Below are 9,127 nucleotides of genomic sequence, written 5' to 3'. Positions count from 1 at the left end.
TACAGCAACCTGCACTGAAATTAACTAGTTGAATAAAATCACCTCTTCTAGCACAAATAAAGCTGAGTTTGGGGAGGTGGGTGAAAATACAGTACTGTTGTTTACTTCCTAAGATCCAAGGGAGAGAATCAAGCTTGGTAACATTCTCTTGAATATACATTTACCTATTTAAAAGGTATGATTTTCCCATATTTCCTTAGGATGTATGTCATGTCAATATAGATATTTACTCATTAGGTTTACATTAATTTGTATTATAAGGGAATGTTTAATTCAAATTAAGGACATTAAAAGTATATAGACTTTCATATAAAAGTTCCGGTTTTATAAATTGCGTTGATCACTTAAAGAATGCAGAGATCTCAAAGTAAAGAAAACAAATTTTATGAATATTTTAAAACATTACTTACAACAAGTTTCCTTAGAAAGCACGTTTGTGGATAAATTTAAATATTAATACTAAATAATAAAGTAGTATACAGAATTTAAATTTCATAATAATGAAGAAAGTGGTGATGCTATGTAACTTAAAAGATGCAATATGGCATTTTAGATCAAGAGGTTAAAGTTTTCTTAATGAAAGAAAGTAACGATTTATGGGATAAAAATATTCCAGTGGTTTGTATTTGCTTCATACTTCAAAAGTGTTAGTCCATTTATTGTTTAAAGTTATATTGAAACTGATATTTTCACTGCTGCCAAAGCAGTACCTGACAGTAGATAGGTATCCACCGTCTTATGTTCCTTAGAGTTATAGAACTATGCCTCTGAAAGGTGTTTTAATACTTTAATAAACCTGGCCTAAACTGTTTTATTTCTAAGTTGAAGAAACTGATTGTCAAGTACTTTGACTTGTCCAATCTCATACAATTAACTATGGTACATCTAGAGTTAGATCTCAGTATCAGGGGTCCCAGTTGTATTCTGCTCACCATTCCACAATTTCGATATTGATAAAACTTTCACACTAACTTTTGAACTGTGGTTATTATTAATTTAGTTGATTCATGTCCTCTTATTTATCTCCTTACTCCTCCACTGCTGCCTTCATAATTGTCCACCAGATCAAAGCTATTTGGGTACCTACACTTTAAAGTGAGGGGAAATAATGAAGTTTCTTAAATCCTGTGTCATGGACTAAGATACAATAAAGAAAAGGAATTTCACAAAGTAGGGGAAATTACGTGTTAGTTATAATCATTCCCAAGAATAAACTAGTAAAAGAAACTTAGATTTCCCTAATTTAATCTTGACTCCGATTTTGATAGTGCTATATAAAAAGGTATTTAAACCCATATGCTTCCTTTTACATAAAAGAAAGATATCAACTTTCTTAGTTTGCATTTACACTGGCTAATAGGATAATAAAATGCTGTGTAAATGTTAAACTGGAAGTTTCTCTGAGTTATTTTTACTTTAAAATTTCATGTGATTATGCCATTTTGAATATGTATATTACATGTAATTGTATAATGTTAACTTGGGTAGGCAAAATTCTTGGTATTGAATTTAGGATGTTTTAAAAATTATTAAGAAGATATTAATGTCTGCTTTTTGATAGCATATTTTCATGTAATGTTTAGTGTATTAAAATCAACCATTCAAGATTTATTTTATTGGGTGACACTATTGACTGTGTTCCAAAATGCCCATAGTGTTAGGAAATGTGGTGTGAGTTTTATTTGTGGGCTAAGGATAAAATAATCATATGCTAATATACCTTTTATTATAAATGACTAAAAATTTGGATATAAAACTGATGTTTTACTACACAAATTACAGAGAGAGATAATATAATTATATAATTATTAAATAATTAGAAAATGCAAATAAGCAAAAGTCACCCATGTTCCCAGTTCTCATCTCCTGAAGATAGTTATAACTAACATATTATTTTGTACTCTTCCTGTTAATTAGTTTCTAGTGTACTTTCTCCTGTAGCTGAAATTAAGCTGAGAAAAAAGGAAGAGATAGTTCCTCCCTCCTCTTTCTCTCTCCCACTCTGTCTCTCTCCTGTGCTATCTGTGTGTATATACAAATATGTATGCATATATATATAATGTACATAATATATATAAAATACAAATACTAATGTGCATATTTTCAAACATACACATATTTTTTATTATTTGAAATAAGAATGAGTCAGACTACATATTTGGTAGCCAGATTTTTTTCACTCAGTGATAGATCATGAACATATTTCCATGCTAATATAATTTTCTAATAATTTTAGATGCTGTAACTACAATTTCATTGTTAATGGGCAATTTGTTGCTTTACAAATGGTAAATTATATGATAAATAATATGATCATTATTCTTGTAGCCAATATCATTATTAGAAATGATGGACCGCATTAAAGCTATAAAATTAAATAAGAATTTATAAATGTAAGGAGTTATTCAGACATCTTGTATCTAGTATTACAATATCAGAAAACTCAGCAGGTTATATGACATATACACTTTGAGATAGTCACTCAGAGGTTTTCACATACAGGATTAACCTTGCTGCAGTGCATGTGCAAGATTAAAAAAGATGTCATGGGTCACTTTGTAATGTCATATCATTGCTGTTGATAAATAAAGGAAATGTTATAAATAAAACTAGATGCCTTTTTATGTTTCCAGAACTATAAGACATAGAAGGTGAGTTGTTTAATGGGTATAGAATTTCAGTTTTTGCAGGATGAAGAGAGTTCTGGAGAGCACTTGCACGTCAGTGAGAATGTATGTAACACTACTGAACCCTACACTTAAAAATGGTTAAGATGGTAAATTTTACATATATTTGCCCACAGTTTCGAAACCACAAAGCAATAATAATAATAATGCTTACTTACTTGCTTATATAAGAGAGATATAGAGAAGACTTCTCCCCTGATTATAGAATGTCTTTTGTTTGGTCTGACTGGACCAACTTGCTCATCTCACATGAGTCATCATTGATTCAATTACAGTTGCCAGGAGAATGTCAGATGCTGAAGGACTTAAACCTGGATTGAATACTGAGTAAGAAAGTAACAGTTCAAGTAAATCTCCTAGTAACTCTTCATTTCAGATTTTGTTCTTGAACCCACTTTATTTTTGACATAAGCTTTAGGGTTCTTGTTATGCTTTTAAAACCAAATCATATTATGATTTCTGGGAGACTTGTAGTAACCATACACAATAATGGAATCCATTCACTTGAAGTAGATATGATGAAATGAATCCCCATCTAGAGGTTGAGTTCAGTTATATTTCTGTATGCATGGCCATATAACTTTTAAAAATAACTCCATGGTGTTCATGGATCCCCTTTGAGGAAAGTCTACTGTGATTCCTACCCATCCCACACACAGTGTAACTTACTCTTCTCTACACTGTTTCCCTACCCTAAATAACTGTTATTGAAAGCCACACCTTTTAAAGTGTATACGTCTATTTTCCAACTTGAATGACAGCTTTATGACGACAGGAACTATATTTTCCGCATTTTGACATTTCTAGTTTATCAGTTGGTTCTGGATAATCTTTGGCTGATAGAATAGTAAGTTAAAAGTAAAATATAAAAATAGTGCATGAATATGGCCAGGTGCGGTGGCTTACACCTGTAATCCTAGCATTTTGGGAGGCCTAGGCAGGCGTATCACCTAAGGTCGGGAGTTGGAGACCAGCCTGACCAACATGGAGAAACTCCATCTCTACTAAAAATACAAAATTAGCCGGGTGTGGTGGCACTTGCCTGTAATCCCAGCTACTAGGGAGGCTGAGGCAAGGAGAATCACTTGAGCCTGGGAGGTGGAGGTTGCGGTGAGCAAGATCGCGCCATTGCACTCCAGCCTGGGCAACAAGAGTGAAACTCTGTCTCAAAAAAAAAAAAATGGTGCATGAATGTTTGTAATGCGTGTATATTATATATATGAACAGGACTTTATAGATAAAATTTTAGAAATTTTATGAGTATTAAAATGGAATTATAAATTATGAGTATTATAACTTACAGATAGAAATTTGACTTAAATATTACATTAATTTTTCAGTTTCAACAAAATAATCCTTTAATTGAAAAACCGCATATGTGTGTATCATTGCATTAAGTTGGGAAAGAAAATAAGCTCACCTATATTCTAATATTTACAATTAAGTAGATTAAGCCCCATCCAGAGCACTATTTTTTTTCTGTCTTGGTGTCCTTCCTGTGGCAATATTAAATTCAAAAAAAAAGAAACAAGCCCAGTGTTTACTGGTTCATTCAGTCTAAAAAATGAATCCCAGATAGAACTATCTTTTGAATAGAGCTGTAATTCAAATATACCCAAGCGTGGATGCTGAAGTCAAGGTCTACAGTGATGCTTCAGTCCTGGTGAACGGATTGCATGGTTGCTTGTGGCTACTTTTTTCTAATTTTTACTTTAGGGGCTCTTCCCACACCCTGAGCTATTTTTCTTAAAATATGAATTTGTTTCTAACACCAGATTTTTCATTTTAACAGACACAATTAAAAGAAATATTTGACTTTTTTCTGATTCTACCACCAGAAAAATAATTGTGTATTGATAAATGTGTAAGGACAAATGACCTCAGTATTGAAGAGGCAAAATGGAGGGGCAAAGGTGATGATGAACTGGGGATACAGAGCCTACCTCTTCCTCAATAACAGCCAATAGTTGCCTTGACAGAATTTGTATTTTAAAATATCAGTGTCCATGTCAACTAAACAAACAAAACTCTTAAAGTGAACACTGCAAGGTCCAAACGAAACAGATCCGCAAGCCTTCCTGGTTATGTTTTCTTCCCCAGAAATTTCCAACTGGTGTGCTGAAGCACGTACATGAGCTAAAGTGCACTGATAAACTACAAATGCTGGGGGTGGGGGGTGGGGGCGCTCCTGTCAGGGAGTTACAGAAGCTCGGGACAAAGCCCAAGTTGAGTTTGTCCCCTCTGGCTCAAACTGCTTCATATAGGCTTCTAGGAGGGTGCCACATGGAGACTCGGGCTTACTGGTGTGCCATTTTGTACTGTTACTACAAAGCGAGGGACATGGGCAGTCATTGCTCTACCTCGGCCATGAAGATCCTCAATCATATGGAATCCATTTCAGTAGCCAGCTGTGGAGTAGGCTACTTCCCATGGATAGGGGCCTGTGGGCTGCTGAAGGGGTTAATTTCTCAGATGCCCAAAAAACATCACTGTAGGGGATCAATCGGTGTGGTTGGAAAAATTATAGGAAATAGACACAAACCTTCTTGGAAGGCCAGGGGGCTTGCATAGCTTCAGTCAAAAATTTGGCTGAAGGCAGCCAGATTCTCTTTTCAGGAGCCAGAGAGCGCAGGGCACAGATACAAAGGAATATAACAGAGTTTATCTAAATAGCTTGTTTACTCATGTGGTCCTAAGACTGACCTTTGATCATTCGCAGGCAGGATGGCTCTCTCTGGGAAGGCTGACCAGGTTAATTATCCACAGGTGTGTTGACTGAAAGCCTTTGTCATTAATCTGTGCTGAATAAATGCCCACAGGGCCAGCTAGTCAAGGCGTGGGGCTGCCACAACTCTTTCTGTGCATGGCCCGGCACCCTAGCTGCTCTTTCACTGAATAATCAGTGAGTACGTTATTCATCCGTTGTGCATCACTATGGTGGCCAGCCTAATGGCCAGACTAATAGAAGCTGGGTGGTGCCTGGAGGCTACATGGAGTCTCCTGGAAGGTACAGTTCTCTATCTTCAAGTATATACTGCCTTTCATAGTTTGTGTGAGCTTTTAATGGCATCCAAACTAGCTGCAAGGTGACTGCACTATCCATTCCAACCATGGAAGTGCCATTCATCAAACCGGAACTTCATGATTATCTTGATACACTATATTTCACAAAATATTCAACATGATTTGAAGTTTGCTTTGTCACATGAAATCTTAGCATTTTAATTGTTAATGAAAGAAAAGAATGCTGCTTGGTTACTTAAATATGATCCAATGGTAAGGATTTGATGATGCAGTCTATGTTTTCAAAAATTGTATTATCTGTTTTTGCTAACAAAATGTTTGGTCTCTAAAGGTTTGATGAGATAATCTTTAAATGTCTTGATCAGGATTGCATGTGGACATCTCAAATATAAAACCCGATATTAAAAAGTCACACAAGCAAAGTTAGTCCATTTTCACACTGCCATAAAGATAGTACCTGAGACTGGGTAATTTACAAACAAAAGAGGTTTAATTGACTCACAGTTCCACATGGCTGGGGAGGCCTCAGGAAACTTACAATCATGGTGGAAGGTGAAGGGCAAGCAAGGCACATCTTACATAGTGGAGGAGAGAAAGAGAGAGAGCAGGGGAAATGCCAGACGTATCAAACAAACATCTCGTGAGAACTCTCTCACTGTTATAATAACAGCATGGGGGAAACCACCTCCATGATCCAATCACCTCCCACCAGGACCCTCCCTTAACACGGGATTACAACTTGATATGAAATTTGGGTGGGGACACAGAGCCAAACCATATCATTTCTGCCTCTGGCCCTTCCCAAATCTCATGTCCTTTTCACATTTCAAAACCAATCATGCCTTCGCAACAAACAGTCCCTTCCACCTCTGAGCTTGTAAAATCAAAAGCAAGTTAGTTACTTCCAAGATACAGTGGAATACAGGCACTGGGTTCCAAATAGGAGAAGTTGGCCAAAACAAAGAGGCCACATACCCCATGCAAGTCCAAAACCCAGAAGGGCAGTCATTCAATCTTAAAGCTCTGAAATGATCTGCTTTAACTCCATGTCTCACATCCAAGGTACTCTGATAGAAGGTGTGGGCTTTCACAGACTTGGGCAGCTCTGCCCTTGTGGCTTTTGAGGATACAGCTCCTGCAGCTGCTTCCATGAGCTGGCGTTGAGTGTCTGTGGTTTCTCCAGGCACCTGGGGCAAGCTGTCAGGGGATCTACCATTCTGGGATCTGGAGAATGGTGACCCCCTTTTCTCACAGCTTCACTAGGCAGAGTCCCAGTAGGGACTCTTTAGGGGCCCCAGCCCCACAAATCCCCTCTGCACTGCCCTAGCGGAGGTTCTTCATGAGGGTTCCACCCCTGCAGCAGACTTCTGCCTGGACATCCAGGTGTTTCCATACATTCTCTAAAATCTAGGCAGAGGCTCCCAAACCTCAACTCTTGTCTTCTGAGACCGCGTAACTTATAAACAACAGAGGTTTATATAAACAACAGAGGTTTAATTGACTTGCAGTTCCACATGACTGGGATGGCCTCAGGAAACTTACAATCATGACAGTAGGTGAAGGAGAAGCAAGCATCTTCTTCACAGGTGGCCGAAGAGAGAGAGAGCATGCAGGGGAAACTGCCACTTTTAAAACCATCAGATATCATGGGAACTCCTTCACTATCATGAGAGCAGCAGGGGGGAGCCACCCCCTTGATTCAATCAGCTCCCACCAGGTCTCTCCGTCAACATGTGGGGATTAGAATTTGAGATGAGATTTGGGTGGGGAAACAGAGCCAAGTCATATCACCCAGTATACATTTTCAAACACCTTATTGTGACATTTGATACAGGTTTATTATTTTCTAATAATTTTAAATTTTACTTTTATATAAAGAAAAGGCAATTGTGTTAACCAAGCCTGATATAGGCATTCTTAAAACATTCAGGGTAATTAATAATAACAATTTTTTTCTGATACCTTATGACAAATATTGGGAACTAGCTCTATCATTCCCAGATAATCAGGTAACTCATGTCTCAGAGTACATAACCAAAGCTGTGACTCTTTCCAGAACAAAGAAGATCTGTCCAGGTCAACTTATCTTCTCCATGCTAGTTATAAAGGTGGTTGGCAACATTTTCAATGATATCTTCTTTTGTTAAAAGAAGAGAAAATGTCTAATCTCCCTGGGTAGTGGGCAAGTTTAATAAATATTCCAAAGACAGCCAGGTGTGGTGGCTCGTGCCTGTAAACCCAGCACTTTGGGAGGCCGAGGCAGGTGGATTACGTGAGGTCAGGAGTTCAAGACCAGCCTAGTCAACATGGCGTAACCTTGTCTCTACTAAAATACAAAAATTAGCTGGTTGTGGTGGCACACGCCTGTAATCCCAGCTACTTGGGAGGCTGAGGCAGGAGAATTGCTTGAACCCAGGAGGCAGAGGCTGCAATGAGCAGAGATCGTGTCACTGCACTCCAGTCTGGGCGACAGAGCAACACTCTGTCTTGCAAAAAAAAAAAAAAAGAAAAAAATTCCAAGGACACCAAAAATACATAGTTTTTTGTGAGATATAGGAATGATTTTGGTCAGAGTAATGATTATCTATTATATGGAAGCCCAGTAAATAGATGAGATATGTCAAGTGCTAGTCTTAGTACTGAGTATACATAAATGGAAAAAGCAAAGTTCCTGTGCTCATGCAATTTATTTTCATAGGGAAGAGAAACACTGAACAGATAAACAAGTACATGTGTAATGTAATGTTCACCGATTAAAAGTACGAAAACCTCTAAGCAGGGTATGAGGATAGAGTGATAGAAGCTGTTACATAGGATTATCAGAAGTTTGTCTAAAGAATACTGAGATAAACCTAAAAAGAGTGAATGAGCAAACCATGTGAATACCTAGAGAATACCCATGTGAATTTGACCTGTGGGACCTCATAAGGCATGGCACAGACTTGGATTTCATTTTAAGTCTCACGTGTAAAATTGGAGAGTTAATAGCAGTGACTGCACAAGATCGTATAACATAGATATTTTCCTGCGTAAACAATAGACTTTGGGGAACAAGGGTGAAGAGTTTAAGAGCTGTTGCAGTTGTTCAGAAAAAAGATGAGAGTAGTTGCACAGAATGCCAAGTCATCAAATTTCAGTTGTGTTTTGAGGGAGAAACTACAAGATGTGTTGGATGAGGCTGTGGAAAAAAATAGAATCAGGGATGGCACTGAGCAACAGAATGAATGGTGGTACCATTTATTGAAATGGAGAACACTGGGAAATCAAGACTGGAAAGGAAAACAAAGAATTCTGGAAAAGTTAATTTCAAAAGAAGGTATCATGTAGCTAGTTTGGATATTCAAATCAAAGGACAAAACTCCAGAAATGTAAATTTGGGAGTCATCAGCATACAGATGGGATTAGATGGGATCATC

The 9,127-nt window shown here is 37.4% G+C and overlaps 1 long non-coding RNA gene across 2 annotated transcripts in view; it reads right to left on the bottom strand.

Moving 5' to 3' along the window:
• The window catches only part of LOC115934339 (uncharacterized), a 52,960-nt gene that overhangs the window by 12,791 nt on the left and 31,042 nt on the right, over positions 1–9,127 (bottom strand). For both annotated transcript variants that reach the window (XR_004070166.3, XR_004070167.3), the window contains exon 2: positions 2,846–3,010. This is a non-coding gene — a long non-coding RNA (uncharacterized lncRNA). The remainder of the gene's footprint in view (positions 1–2,845; positions 3,011–9,127) is intronic.

This window comes from Gorilla gorilla, chromosome 3, assembly GCF_029281585.2.
Source record: "Gorilla gorilla gorilla isolate KB3781 chromosome 3, NHGRI_mGorGor1-v2.1_pri, whole genome shotgun sequence".
Lineage (NCBI taxonomy): Eukaryota > Metazoa > Chordata > Mammalia > Primates > Hominidae > Gorilla > Gorilla gorilla.
Note: the sequence above shows the minus strand (reverse complement) of the source record. Positions and strands in the feature narration are given on the sequence as shown.